This window comes from Sturnira hondurensis, unplaced genomic scaffold, assembly GCF_014824575.4.
Source record: "Sturnira hondurensis isolate 20B ecotype Veracruz unplaced genomic scaffold, ASM1482457v3 Scaffold0016462, whole genome shotgun sequence".
In the NCBI taxonomy this organism is placed as follows: Eukaryota; Metazoa; Chordata; class Mammalia; order Chiroptera; family Phyllostomidae; genus Sturnira; species Sturnira hondurensis.
Window position 1 is genome coordinate 12,613,363 of NW_028089093.1, and position 15,776 is coordinate 12,629,138.

The 15,776-nt window shown below is 34.6% G+C and overlaps 1 pseudogene; it reads left to right on the top strand.

The window, feature by feature from the left end:
• The first annotated feature begins 15,212 nt into the window (after window positions 1–15,212).
• Window positions 15,213–15,306, top strand: LOC119001005 (uncharacterized; annotated as a pseudogene).
• Window positions 15,307–15,776: the final 470 nt, after the last annotated feature.

Genomic DNA, 15,776 nt, shown 5'->3' on the forward strand with positions numbered 1-15,776 from the left:
GAAGAAGATACCAATAAGTTGAAACATATGCCGTGTTCATGAGCAGGAGAAGTTAATATCATTAAAATATCCATGCTATCAAAGCAATCTACAGATTCAATGCAATTCTTATTAAAATATCAATGTTACATCTCATGGATCTATTATTTCAAAAATTTATCTGGAACCAAAAAATGACCCTGAGTAGTTACAGGAATCTTGAGAAAGAAAAACAAAAGTGGAAGAATCATGCTACCTGATATCAAACTATACTACAAGGTATAGTAACCAAAACAGCATGATATTGTCACAAGAACAGGCATATAGATCAATGGAACAGAACAGAGAATGCAAAAAATAAATCCACACCTTTATGGTCAATTAATATTTTCAAAGGAGGCAAGAAAATACAGTGAAGTAGACAGTCTTTTCAATAAATGATGTTGGTAAAATTGGACAAATATCTGTGAAAAAAAGAAATTAGACTACCAATTCATACCATATGCAAGAATAAATTTAAAATATATAAGGCTGAAATATGTTATGGAACTTTAAAAAATACTAGAAGAACACTTATGCAGTGAAATTAAAGACATGTTTCTGTAGCAACTTTTGCCATTATATCTATCTGCTCAGGCAAGGGAAACAAAGGAAAAATAAATAAATGGGGCTACATCAAACTGTAAAGCTCTTGCACAGCAAAAGAAACCATCAACAAAATAAAAATACAACCCACTAAGTGGGAGTATATATTTGCCAATAAAACATCAGACAAAGGGTTAATTTCCAAAATATATAAAGAACTTATACTATTCAACACCAAGAAGACAAACAATCTAATTTCAAAATTGGGCAAAGGACCTGAATCAACACTTCTGTAAAGAGGACATACATATGCCAGTGAAATAAGCCAGGCGGTGAAAGACAAATACCATACGATATCACCATTAACAGGAATCTAAACAACAAAACTAACAAGCAAGCAAAATATAACCAAAGACACTGAAATACAAAACAGGCAGACAGCGACCAGAGGGGAGAGCAGAGGAATTTCAGGGGAAAAGGGGAAGGATTCACAGGAACAAATATAAAGGATACATGGACAAAAACTAACAGGGGTGGAAATGGGAGGGAAGTGGGGAGTGTTGGGCGGGTGGGCTGGGGTGGGAGGAAAAGACAGAAAACTCTACTTGAACAATAATTAAATTTAAAAATATTTTTAAAAAGAGGACATACAGATGACCAATAGACATATAAAAAATTTTCAACATCACTAATCATTGGAGAAGTACAAATTAAAACCACAATGAGGTATCAGAATGGCTATTATCAATAAATCAACAAACAAGTGCTGATGAGTATGTGGAGAAAAGGGAACCCTCATGCACTGTAGGTGAGAATGCAAACTGGTGCAGCCACTGGGGAAAACAATATATAGTGCCCTAAAAAATAAAAAATGGAACTGCATTATGATTCAGCGATCCCACTTCTCAGAATATATCCAAGGAAACCTGAAACATGAATTCCTAAGAATATATTTACTCCTATTCACAATAGCCAAGATCTGGAAACAATCCAAATTCCTGTCAGTAGATGAGTGGATAAAAAACTGTGCTACATTTATGCAATCAAATATTATTTGGCCCTAAGAAAGAAGGAAATCTTACATTTTTTAATTCCTTTTTTTAGATTTTTATTTACTTATCTTTAGAGGGGAAGGGAAGGAGAGAGAGAGAGAAATATCAATGTATGGTTGCCTCTCATTAGTCCTCTGCTGGGAACTGGCCTGCAACCCAGGCATGTGCCCTGACTGGGAATTGAACCACGATCGTTTGGTTTGCAGGCCCGCACTCAATCCACTGAGCTACGCCAGCTAGGGTGGATATCTTACTTTTTGCAACAGCATAGATGGACCCGGAGAATATTATCCTAAGGGAAATAAGCCAGTAAGAGGAAGACAAATACCATATGATTTCATTTACATGTGAAATCTAATGAACAAAATGAACTGATGAACAAAATAGAAACAGAAGATTGGATACATGGAACAGACTGACAGCTGTCAGGGATGGGAGGTTGGGGGTTGGATGAAAAATGAAGAGATTATGCAGACACACACATATAGTTTTTACATATATATCACATGTAGCATATGTAACATTACATATATACGCATATGTATTTATGGGAAATGGGGGCAGAAGGAGACTTAACTTTGGACTATGGGTGCACAATCCAGTGTTCAGATGATGTTTTGTTGATGTGTACACTTGAAACCTGTGTGATTTTATAAACCAATGTCACCTCAATAGATTCGATAAGAATTAAATGAGAAAATAAAAATAAAATGGAATTTTACTATAATGCTATTATCTGGAAGTGGATTTGAGGTAAAGGGAATTCTGTTTGTGGCTCTGTTCGTGTCCTTGGTAGCTGAAATGGAAGAAAGAGAGGAAGACAGGGTAGGTAGGAGCATGGGTAAGTAAAAAAGGAGAGAAAAGAGAATGAAACTCACTGATCAGAATATCTCAATCTATCCTTTCAATATTTACTTTTATTTACAGTTTATTTTTTTTAATCCAAAGCTTTAGATCTCTTGACAATTTTTATGATGAGTCAGTTTTCATACCATTTGTTATGGGTTTTATAATTTGTCAGTGATCATTATAAATAGATGGCATTATATATTCTGGGAAATGAAATTACAATTGTTACATCATTTGAATGTGATGGAGGTCGGGGTGCCTAAACATTTCCCCTAATAGCTCTGCTCCCCCATCCACCACTCTATAATGGAAGAACTGATAAAGTTAGGATTGGAGACGGTGGCCATCATGATGATATATAGTCATCACAGAATCTGTCCTTCCTAATTTTTTTAATAAATCTGCCTATTTTAACACAAATATATTCTTTCATTTTTTTGCCTGAGAGTCAATGTAAGTTCTAGATGCTAAATTCATAATGAGTCCAAATGAACTTCCACTTTTCTTTTAATATTTCTTTTGTTTGATAAACACCATTTCCAGTGGCCTGATGCCTGAAAACACACAGGCTATGAATCAGAATAACAGCTTTGCTAGAATAAAAGTGGTTAGGGAAATCTGACCCCTGAAGTGACAATCTATGCAAAGAGCCTCACGTTCCACATAACGTACCCCAAGTCCTGTTGGGATATAATTATCTCTAATAATTATCTCCTAACTGTTTTCTTAACAGCATTGCATCACAATCAGGCCATAAAGTATTTTTGTATCTCAGGAAAGGAGCTAGTGTGAGCAATTTAGAATATCACAAAACAGGCTCTGTTGAGCAGTTTAAATTGCATGGATTAGTCTCATCCTCTAAATATCTCTTTGACCAATGAGAGTTCTTGGTTGCCTTAGTCAAGAGAGCAGTATAATTTAATATGCACACACTTGCATAAATTAAGAGTAAAAAGTTGTTTAAATGTAATAAAAGCAAAAGAACTATTAAAATGTTAGCTAGTATGAATAATATATTTTTACAGCTTTGGAGATGATTTAGTCTACTGTATTTAGCATTTAAAATATATTGTACCAGCAAAGACATGCAAAATAAATGATTAGAACAACCCTATAATTATATCAGTGCAAATGTTTTAAAGGATAGTATCATAATTAAATTGTGTGGTAGTAACTGTATTATGCTATTTCTAATACATAGACTTTATACAGTAGTCAGATTCGTTAAGTTGAGTACATTCTATAATTTCCACATCTATTTTAGAAGCCAGAAAAATTCCAAACAAATTTTTTGTTCATGTGCAAACATCTGCTGAGTTCCTGTATTACATTGAGTTCCTTGGAATATAAAGATAAATAAAACATTTTTTTAATTTAAGGAGCTAATGGTGCAGTGTCAGACACTGGTACTGTATTACTATGCATCCAAAGAGACAGATACATGCATAGGGGACAGAGAAGTCCAGAGAAGGAGCTTATAGCCTAGAGCAGGAGTTGAGGGATAATTTCTTTGAAGAAGATTAATACTTAAGACATAGATTTAAAAGAATAGCAAGAATTGCCCAAAAATAAAGAAGATTATTCAAAAAATAAATGAAGGTAGACAAAAGTTAAAGAATATATGTAATTTTAATGTCAATTTTATTAAGGTATAACTTAAATAGAGTATATTCCTTTCTTTTTTTAGTGTTCAGTTCTATGAATTTAGACAGCTGCATACAGCTGTGTAAATACCATTGCAATAAAAATATAGAGCATTTTTATCACCTCATATATTTCCCTTTGGAGTCAGTCCCTTTACCCTACCTCAGTTCTGATAACTACTAATCTGTTTGTGTCCCTAAAATTTTGTCTTTTCCAGAATATCATATAAATAGGATAATGCAGTATATAGACTTTGGATATGTCTTCTTTTACTTACCATGTGCACTTGACAGTCATTCATGTTGTTGAATGTTTCTGTAGTTCATTCCTTTTTATGGCTGTGTTGTATTCTATTGTGGGCATTTATTTTGCTTTTTAATTCATTCCTTAGTTAGTAGGTTGTTTCTAATTTTGAGACAGTAGGAATAGAGTGACTATAATATTTATGTACAAGCTCTTGTGCATACACTTTGTTTTCATTTCTCTTGCATAAATATCTACAAGTGGTATTACTGAGTCATGTGGAATATTTTGATGCATCTAACAGAATAGTATGAGCTATTCATAATTTATCATGACTGTAGCAAACAGAGTAAGATAAAGGAAGAAACAGAAGGAGTGGGCAAAGACCAGATTAATTAATTAGCAGTTCTTATTTCATACTAAGAAACTCAGATTATAACCCCAATGCAATGGGGTATTTTAAGCAGTAATGTTATATGCTCATATTTACATTTCATCTGAGATATCAGGGTTAAGCTTAATCTGATTGGTAGAGGCATTGGGTGGAGACAAGTCTGGAGTCAGCAAGAATGTTTGAGGATTCTAATTAATCTAGGATCCTACAAAACTACCTATTCCTGAAAGTTTTTTGTTAGATTTAAAAAGTGTGGAGCATGCTCAAGACTTCTAATGTCACAATCCAGCAATACTTTGGAGTTAGGAATACTGTTTACTGATAACAGTTTCTGAAGAATTAAGTAACCCTGTCCCTAGGATCATGGTCTGAGCTGACTAGATTTCACTGAGAAGAAACTTCACAGTGATCTAAGCACAGTGATCTATGCAGTTCTAAGCAGGTGCTTTCTTTTTTTTTTAATACTTAGTATATATAATGTTAGAAACTAGTAAAAGTTAGATAACATTAAGTGGGAAAACTACAACTTACAGCTTGGTATTTACACTTATTTAAATGTTACATCACCTTTATTTAAAAGACATTTGAGTGCTTAGGGATTGGTGATTATTAAACAGGTTTATTATTATGTTTTTATTTTTATAGCTACTTCTTTTTTAACATTTTTAATTGCTGTCCAAGTACAGTTGCTTCCATTTCCCCCCGACCCCAGCCATCCCCACTTCTCACCCTTGATCCTATCCCCCTTTAGTTTTGTCGGTGTGTCATTTATTGATGTTCCTGAAAATCCTTCCCCCTTCCTCCCCCATTATTCCTTCCCACCTCCCCTCTGGTTACTGTGAGTTTGTTTTTAATTTCACTGTCTCTGGTTATATTTTGCTTACGTGTTTCTTTTATTGATTAGATTCCACTTATAGGTGAGATCATATGGTATTTGTCTTTCACAGCCTGGTTTATTTCGCTCAGCGTAATGTTTTCCAGGTCCATCCATGATGTTGCAAAAGGTAGGAGCTCCTTCTTCCTTTCTGCAGCATAGAATTCCATTGTGTAAATGTACCATAGTTTTTTGATCCATTCATTTACTGATGGTTGGGTAGTTTGCTCAAATTCATGGAGATTGAATAGCATGGTATTAAACAATTAAAGGGTGAAGAATGGGGTCAAGGAAGAAATCAAAAAGTTTTTGGAAACAAATGAAAATGAACTCACAATAGTCCAAAACTTATTGGACACTGCGAAGGCAATTTTGAGAGGGAAGTTCATAGAGATACAGGCCTACCTAAAAAAGATAGAAACATTTCAAATAAACAATCTAACTCTACATCTATAAGAACTCAGAAACAACAACAAAGACAGCCCAGAGCAAGTAGAAGGAAGGAAATAACCAAGATCAGAGCAGAATTAAACAACATAGAGACTAAAAGAGCAACCTTAAGGATCAATAAATCCAGAAGCTAGTTTTTTAAAAAAGATAAACAAAATTGACAAGCCTTTAAGCAGATTCAAGGAAAAAAGAGAGATGACCCAAATAAACACAATCAGAAGTGAAAGAGGAGAGATTACAACTGATACCACAGAAATAGAAGGGATTGTGAGAAATTACTATGAAGAACTGTATGCTAAGAAATTTGAAAACCTAGGTAAAATGGACAAATTTCTAGAAAAATATAATATTCCAAAACTGAGTGAAGAAGAATCAGAAAGCCTGAACAGACCAGTAACTGCTGACAAAATTGAAACAGTAATAAAAAAAAACCTCCTGGCACACAAAAGCCCTGCACCAGATTCACAGGAGAATTTTACAAAACATTTAAGGAAGACCTAACCCCTATCCTTCACAGAATATTCCAAAATATTCAAGAAGATGGCTCTGGGGGTTAATCTCTCACAAATGGAGCATCTCTGAACCCTCCTTTCAGCCATTAGGATTGGGAAACCCAAGGAGAAAAGAATGCAGATGAAAGGAGACAACTTTTGCTAGGTCAAGTACTATCAATTGCTTCATTTTTTACCCCTTGTGAGCGTTGTGAAAGTAAAGTAAGACAAAAAATAGTTGTATGTGGCATTTATTGACCCCAAATATATGTCAATCTTATCAGTCTAGTATAGCTAAACATAGACATTAAACATGTAAATTTAAGGTTCAAATGTTTTTAGGATTAGAATCCTCGTGGTTAGAAATTCCAAGATTTCTGTTATTTAAATGGTCTGCTGATGACAGCATTGAGATTTTTGTACATTGTGCGAAGGAAATGTGAAGTTATCTTGAATTAAGCTATGCCAGTGTTAAGGACAGAAATATAAAACATCCTGAAAATGGGCACCAGTAGCTCTCCGTCTGTGTCTCAACTGTCATCCTTTTTACCTGAGACATCTTCAAACATAAATGCGTAGGTTTACTTTTTATAATCAAATTTTAAATTTGCAGTGAGGAAAGATTACTGACAAAATACAGAATGCAATCAATCAAGTATGTAGAGGCCACTTTATAACAATATGTCATAATAATTTAAAGTGATTTTCTTTATCATTTAAAAACTATAAATTCTGTGAAGTTGAGGGAAAGCTAAATGCCAAATATAATGTTTTCAGCAGCCAATCGAATTATTTAAGTGAACTCTTGGCAGAACTAGTAGCTGCTCCATTAAATGATTATTGTTTTATATTTTTTTTTACCATTTGTTTCCTGAAAAAAAGCCTACCTTTATTTAGTTTTGTTTGTGCTCCTTTTTTCTTTAATATAGTGATAAATTCTAATCTGTGAGAAAACATTAACCATCTATGCTTTTTAACTGGAAGCATTGCTTTTAACAAGTTTAATAGCAACAAATATTAAATTCAGTGGACCAGTCATTATTCTAAATGTTATACAAATATTAACTTATTTAATACATGTATTTGATATCATGCTATTAGAATTAATATTTCTAAATAAATATCACTGGTGATTTTCTTCCTGTTGTTGCAAGTATGTTCCTTTACTTAAACTTCTCCATAGATACAGACCTCATTCTCCTTTACAAGTTATGGAAAAATATTCCATATTTACAAGAATACAGGAAAATATCTACAAAGGACTATTAGTTACATACCTTTTACACATGTTACATATGCCAAATGGAATAGCATATATGAAGTCCCTCATGATTTGTACATATGTATGGGCTTAAAGTTTGACATATCTACAAAATTTTCATCAGTTATGTGCACTTTCATTGTACACAAAGGTGTTAGATCAAACAGTATTTATATTGACAAGTGTCATGCAAGCAAGTTGCTCAGTGAACTGAATATTTTGAATCCGGATCTTTCACAGGGTAGTATTTTTCAGCATAGAGTGAAAAAATGCAGGTGCTTTTTCTACTCATCAGTCTTTATTGTAATGGGAGCAGAGGAAATGTGTGGAGCATTCACTATGTATAAGACATAATGTTAACTATTATACTGTATCACTTTCATAAATGCTCACAATCATTCTACAGAAAAGGCCTTTTAGTTACAGATATTGCCATTCTACAGAGAAAGAAACTGAGGTTTAGATTAAATAATTGATGAAGGTTGGATAGCTAAAGAGTGGCAGTTAGTCTCCAAACTGAAGGCTAAGTCCTCAAAATCTTCCAACTTATTTTCAACATTGTGATACATGCAGTCATGTTTGTTGAGTCCCTTCTCTATCTAGGAACAATATTTAGTGCTAATAATAAAGTCAACAGTTAGAGATAATGCATGGGATCTTTACAGTGTAATGTGTGAAACATTGTATTAAGGTCATGTAAAAAGTATCATGGAATCCCAGAAGAATAACAGAATATTTCTGGCTCAAGGTACATATCAAAGCTTATGGTTACCTTTGGAAGCTTCTATAGTATAGTCCCCAGTTTTGCTCCAGGGGTATTAGTGAAGCATTATTTTTCTTACATTGGCTGTGGATTATAGTTCTAGTCTCTGCCAAAAGTTATGAACATTTTCAAAGGTAAGACGAGAACAAGACTATTTTCTTTAATCAGAAGCCTAGTATTCATTTGTGTTGTTCCTAGGAAAACTACTGACAAGACCATAATTACACAGTCATTTTCACAGGAGAAAATTTATTATATTAGGAAAATAAATAACTACCATAATAATTGTTAAATAAAAATAACTACCAGTCATTGCCTGCTTATCATACACCAAACATGGTTCTTCCTGCTTTACATACAAATTTTTGTTTAATTCTCAGTGCATCCTGTGAGATGAGCATTATTATCCCCAGTTTAGAGGTGAAACTGAAGCATAGAGAGAATAATTTGCTCAATGTAGCATAGCTAGTTCAAATGGAGCCTGGTTCAGAGATCTGGGTGATCTCCTAAGCACCGTTACAGTGAATAAGAGTTTAGGGTGTGGAACTGCTCTGGCTGGTTTACTGCTTCTTTGCTTTGAACCATAGACAAGATACTTCACTTACCTTGCTTCAATTTCACCTTCAGTAAAATGGAGTGATAATTGTAAAACCTTCTTCATAGAGTTGGGGTTACATGGATTCAACAAACAGTTACATGTAAAGCTCTTGGAATAATTCCTATAGAATAGCAAATGCTGAAAAATGAGAGAAGTTATTATTATTATTATATGACTTTTATTTATCACTCCCTTCCAAAAGAACAAAAGATGCCTGTGTGATAGGTGCTAAAGTGTAGAATATATAACAATTTTCCTTTCGTCACCATTAGCATATTAAGTAATACCATTCATCTCATACATTCCAAATGATTCTGAGAGGATATTTGATTTTTCCATCCCATACAAGAATAATCTTACTTAAAATCAATGTCATTCTGATTTTACTCTTTTCCTCAGATCTAAAAGTCAGTGATGAAATAGGAGACCTGAATTCTATATTCAAAGTCCAAAGGGTAAATATTTTTTACCCTTTGATACTAACGTGTTTCTAGTATCAAATTAAAATTTTAGTATAATGGAGAGAAAAACTGAACATATTCTTTCAATATATTGGAGATAAAAGCCAACACAAACTGGCTCCACGTGTTTTTCTGTTAATTACCAAGGATTTTTCTAACAATTTGGTAATACTAGTTAAAACATAGCGGTATAAGGATTGAAAAGTAATGATTCAGTGTAAATATTAGATTGTCTTATATTCCTATGATTGTTTATCTGTTGATGAGGAGAAGAATTACCATGATACAAACAAATTCGCTGTCTCTTACTGTCCCGTTCTATTCCAACATTTTTTACTTGAATACAACCGCCGTCCTCGAGGAGGGAAAGAACATACTCCCAGGATGGAGGGACATTATTAATGTTTGAAAATTTTACTATGCACAAGGATCGTGGTCACATGTACGTATATATGTTTGTATACATGTATATTAGTTGAATAGATAGCAAATAAATGGTAGGTAGATAGATAGGTAAATAGATAGATGATCGATAGAACACAACTTGAGGGCCTGATACAGAATGGTATGTCTTTAGTTCAGGTGCCATAGCAAACCAAGTAAAACCACGTGAAATGGCAGTGAAACTGCCTATCAAGAGGCTCATGTCATGTAATGAAAGGAGGAAGTGTCAAACCAGAAACAAAATTATGCAAAGAACAATAAAATGGAGTTCGGGGAACTTTAATACACTTAAAATGCATTCTTTGGGAAGATATTCATATGTGTTTTCTGTATAATTCCATTGTTATTATATCAAAAAACATATGGATAACTGCCCAGAGAGTGTAATTAAAGCATATTGAAATTCTTCATAAAACATTAACATTATGCTGTGGGTCTTAAGAGTTAGAATGGCGAGAATAGCTTCAATTGTACTGTTTTGCATACAAAAACCTGATTTCCTTGCAAAATTTGGTTTAAATCCCAGGTTTTCCATTATTATTTTGGCAGACTTTATGACTCTTACCACCCTTATTAATTTTCTGGGATGGTCCTTGGTCCTTGTCAGGGCAAGAAAAATGTTCTTGAAGAAGCTGAATAAAACCACAAAAAATATTACTTGATATTTTCCAGGGAATAAGCTCCAGAAAAGCATGAACATACAGGGAATGGAAAATAGTCCTTCTTCAACATTTGATTGCTGTTAGAAAGAAGAAAGAGCTGGGCAGTGCAGGTGTGTGTGAAGACAACATAATGATCAGTGTGTGTAGTAATTGGCAGAGTCACATCAGAGATGTTCTGTTTCAGAAAATAAAATATGGACACTTTAAACACACATATGTACTTCTATTTATTTTTTAAAGATTGTATTTATTTATTTTTAGAGAGGGGAAGGGACAGAGAAAGAGAAGGAGAGAAACATCAATGTGTGGTTGCCTCTTGTACACCACCTGCTGAGTACCTGCCCTACAACCCTAGACTGGGAATGTATCCTAGACTGGAAATTGAAGTGGTGACCCTTCCGTTCTCAGGCCAGTGCTCAGTCCACTGAGCCACACCAGCCAGGGTACCTATATATTTTTAAATCTGAGGAAAATACACTAAGGACTTCTAGGGTTAGATGTTAGAGTGAAGCACTATCATTGAATTGATTTCTCCCAAACTTAACAAAATTAACCCAGAAAAGGTTTTAAAACACCACAGGTACACTATCAGCAATAAAGGGAAGAAAATAGCACAGCCTCAGTTGTAATATTTGAACTCAGTTGTAGTCATGGAGACAGAGCATCACAGCAATCACCATGTCATGTCTACACTTGCCCACTAAAACGCACCCACACCACCACTACCACTCCCTCTCCTGCTTAGAAAACACAGGGGACAAAACCTTCACACCAGCTTAGGTATAGCCTCCTCCCATTCACTCTTCAAAACCATCTACTGTGATGAAAAGAAAAAAAAAAACCAGAAAACTCTTTAAGAAAGGGAGGAAAGCCGGTTGGGGTGGGGACTCAAAGCCTCTCCTACATTTCAGCAATTCACCAAAGCCAGGAAAAATTACCTGGGTCGACTTTTTGTTTTTGTCCCTAACCTAATAGTAAGCTGGACACAAAAGGTAAAATGTGCATAATCACTAAGAGAAAAAATTATTTCCTGCAATTCGAGGGATTTAGTAGGACGGAAGAAAAAATGGAAAACAAGGTAAACAAGCTCCTCTGAAAGGAGAGGAGAAAAGACACAAAGAATCCCAATTGTAGTGTTTCTCCTCAGTGAGACTAAATCATCTTTGCTCAATACCTGAAAGTTACGGCTTACCCTTTTCCTACCAAACTGGGAACAGTTCAAAGGTTTGGTACTACCCAGGATTGGAAAGGGCATTGAGAAGACTACAACTCTCATACTATAACTCTCATAATTGCTTGTAGATGGGAAGGCAAATTAATATAAGTGTTTTGGAAAGTTATTTGGCTATCTCTACCTAAATTTAAAAGAAACACATTTCATATTCCAGCAGTTCGAGTCAGGAATGTTAGCTACAGCTATTCTGGGGAAACATATAAACATCAGAACTTTTGGTGAAGATTATAGGAAACTGCAAAATACTACAAAAAGTTCTAGTGGTTTTCAATGCGTGAATGATTCAGTTTTATGCCTCCAGTGGAATACCCTACAGCTACTAAAAATAATTAGAGATTCTTATGTTCTGATGTGAAAAGATCTCCAAGAAGTATTAATAAGTGAAAAAATTAAGAGTATTTTTGTATTGTGATAAGTAAATTTTAAAAAGTATGTACACATATTTTTGTGTAATTACTCACAAATAACATGATTACTAGTGGGAATTAATCAAAGGATTTGGGGCAGAGATAGAGAAAAATCTTTTGCTTTCTATTTTTCACATTTTGTTTTGTTTGAAAATGTTACTATGCACTAAGGCTGTGTTGGTTTCCAAGTGTTCCACTGTTCGCCCAACTCAACACGCTCAAAGAAGCAGCCATTTTACCCCTAACTCAGCTCTTCTCATGTGACCTAAATTGGATAATAGCCTGACACATTCTCCTATGAACCCAGTCTGAAAATTTGAGTCATTTAAAAATATCAATTATGTTCTTCCAAATGCAAAAAATTTATACATTCTAACTGTAGGAACCTGGAGGGAAATATATAAAATTGATAAAAACACATAAATTGCCAATAATCTTAACATTCAGAAAAGTTATATTAAAGTGTATATGTCTTAAAGAAATATAGGTAAATGTTGGCCATATTCAACTTATAGTTGGTATGTACAGACATGGAGATAGGTGAAATCACAAAAGAACATGCAGATATAAATATAGATTTATTTTTTAGAAAACTCAGTTACAACAGAAAGGAAGGTCAGAGTAACGTGTATCATGTGAGCCCAGTTTTGTAGAAAAAGTGAATATTACAATTTTCCATGGCTTTCTAGTCATTACTTGTGTTTTCTCAAGTCATTTTTGTTGTTGTTCATTTGTAATTCCCCACAAATTTTTGTTCATGTTAAACACTTTTTGAACTATGGCATAACATGGTATGTTTCATTGTAGTAAATGGGTCCTAAGTGAAATGAGAGGTGATAGCCTGTACTAACTAATAAACACATTTTAAAACTTAATAGTTATCTTTTTTTGCTGAAACTGTGAAGATAAAATAACAAATAAAAATAATAGCCCTGATGACAAGTAACATAACCGAGTTTACACAGATTCTGAGTGAAAAGCCAAATATTAAGCTCAGGTCTCCTCACTCCCAATCCAGTGAACTTTTCACTATGCCCTAAAGGCAGGGTGACATTGGGACTCTTCCTGACTGTGGACCTTCTCCAGCTTAAGGAGATAGATAATCAAAATCTTTTGCACAGCAAAAAAGAAGCAACTGATTTTTAACTACCTTGGCCACTGAAAAGTAATAATGGTAATATATTTCATTCGTAGACTTTAAAGCTTTATTGTTACCAGCATTTTCTGCTGTTTGTATACTTACTGTGATTTCTCTTAAATCATCTAGGATGTGAGAAGAAAATTTTGCTGAGGACTATAATGTATTTTTTATATATTTCTAGTGTCATTATATCAAAAAACAAAATCAGTGAATTTTTTTAAAGCCTGGAGTTGATACTAACATTTAGAACTGACCATTAATACTTAATTTGGGGAACTGTAAAAAAGTTCACTACTATGAGTCCTTAGATAATAAAAGCATTTGTTACTGGGAAAGCCTGAGTTAGGGGGCTTCCCCTCCTCAGTTTTTGTCATGCTGGTGAGGAGAAATTCAGGGTAGAGACAAAAAGTATAGTGGGAATGAGGTAGCAAATTTATTTATGAAATACACTTGAGCATGAAGCTGCAAGCAGGCGCCCAGCTAGTCTGAGTGCCTCATCCATTGGGGTTTTAGGAATTTTATGCTTGTAGCCAGCCTCCAGGCTCCCCCTCCTCCTTTCTCCAGACGCTAGGATTAAAAACAGTTTCAAAGGCTTTCCTTCCCCAGTAGTGGAAACAGTAAAGGCCTTTCTCCTCCAGCACTTATCTTAGTCTCTGTTGTGACCTTTGGAACACCTGGCAATCTTATCTGACCAGATTTAGGAATGTCGAGTTGATGAGCGAGGCTTGTCTTCCTCTCCTTTCCTACCCTGGTTTGCTATCTCTCCAGCCTCAGACATTAACTTAAACAAAAACGGAATTCCATATAAACTAAAAAATTTACAGAATACTCAAGTGTAAATTGAACAATTTATTGTCCGATGAACATAGGAAAAAATTCAAGTATTTTATTTTTATTATTCAGATGGAACACTAAGGTTTATTTTCCCAAAGCATTTCATAGACTGCTAACATTATATATAAAAAAGAGGGAGATGCTATGAGCAAATAAATCAGGGAATTGTGACCTGAACAAACTCAAATTTCTTAGAACATATAATGGACAAGTGTGTATTGATAACCTCTTAGGGTTAAATACAGTACCCAGAATTCCCCAAATTTTTAGGACTGCACATTTGAAGTTTTTCAAATTCTTTTAGAAACGCTATTTTTGGGGCATACTTAGAAAATGCTGCTCCAAAAAAAGAATGAGATTGAAGGATGGCAGAGGCAGACGCTCTAAGCATGGTTAGAGAAAGTTGTGACCTGGGAAGTCATCACTTTTGTATTTCTTCTGTTTTTTTTATCTTTCAATACAGTAAGTTGTTTATTGGGGTGGTAGGGCAGGGGCATAACTGGACTGTACAGATTAGAGTTTTATCTTTTTTTTCATATATTTTATTGATTATACCATTATAGTTGTTCTATTCCCCCCCTTCATTCCCCTCCACCCGCACACTCCCTCTCCCACCATTCTCCCCTCCTTAGTTTATAACCACGTGTCTCAAGTTCTTTAGATTCTATATTTCCCCCACTATTCTTGCCCTCCCCCCTATCTATTTTCTACCTACTGTCTATGCTATTTTCTGTACCTTCTCCCCCCTTCTCCTCCTCCCACTCCCCTGTTGCTAACCCTCCATGTGTTCTTCATTTCTATGGTTCCACTCCTGATCTAGCTGTCCTTTTGGTTTGCTTTTGTTTTAAGACTATACTTTCAGGGATCATTTCTATAGTTTGTTACTTTTGTGTTTCTTATATTTGCTTTAAACCCACATAAATTTTCAAGGTTGTGAAGGACAAATGTTTTGCCACAGGAACAAATTAAAACTGGCCCCAGGCAAAAAGATGAAGTAAACAAAGTCTATTTTTGGCTCTTTACCTCCAGTATCTTCATGTTTTCTTTCTACTACTGACAACTCACTCAGGTTGTCATCCCTCTTTCAGACCCTAAGGCCCTGTTCTGAAACCCTTTCCCAGAGGGAGTGCACACATGGCCAGTCCCACCTGCCTCCCACTTCTTTCCCAGAGAAAGAGCTAGTTTCTGCTTAGACTATACCACCTCTGGCCCTTATGTCTTTTATTTTTATTTTTTAGTTTATTTTATTATTTTTTACATTGTCCAAGTTCCATTTTGTGCTCAACAGCAATTTCCTAGGTAGACTGGAAAACAAAATGAGAAAAGAAATTAAAATACAAATCAACTTAGTGTAACATAGATTACCCTCCCCCTGTACTGTAGAACAATCTGAATATATCTTTACTATCA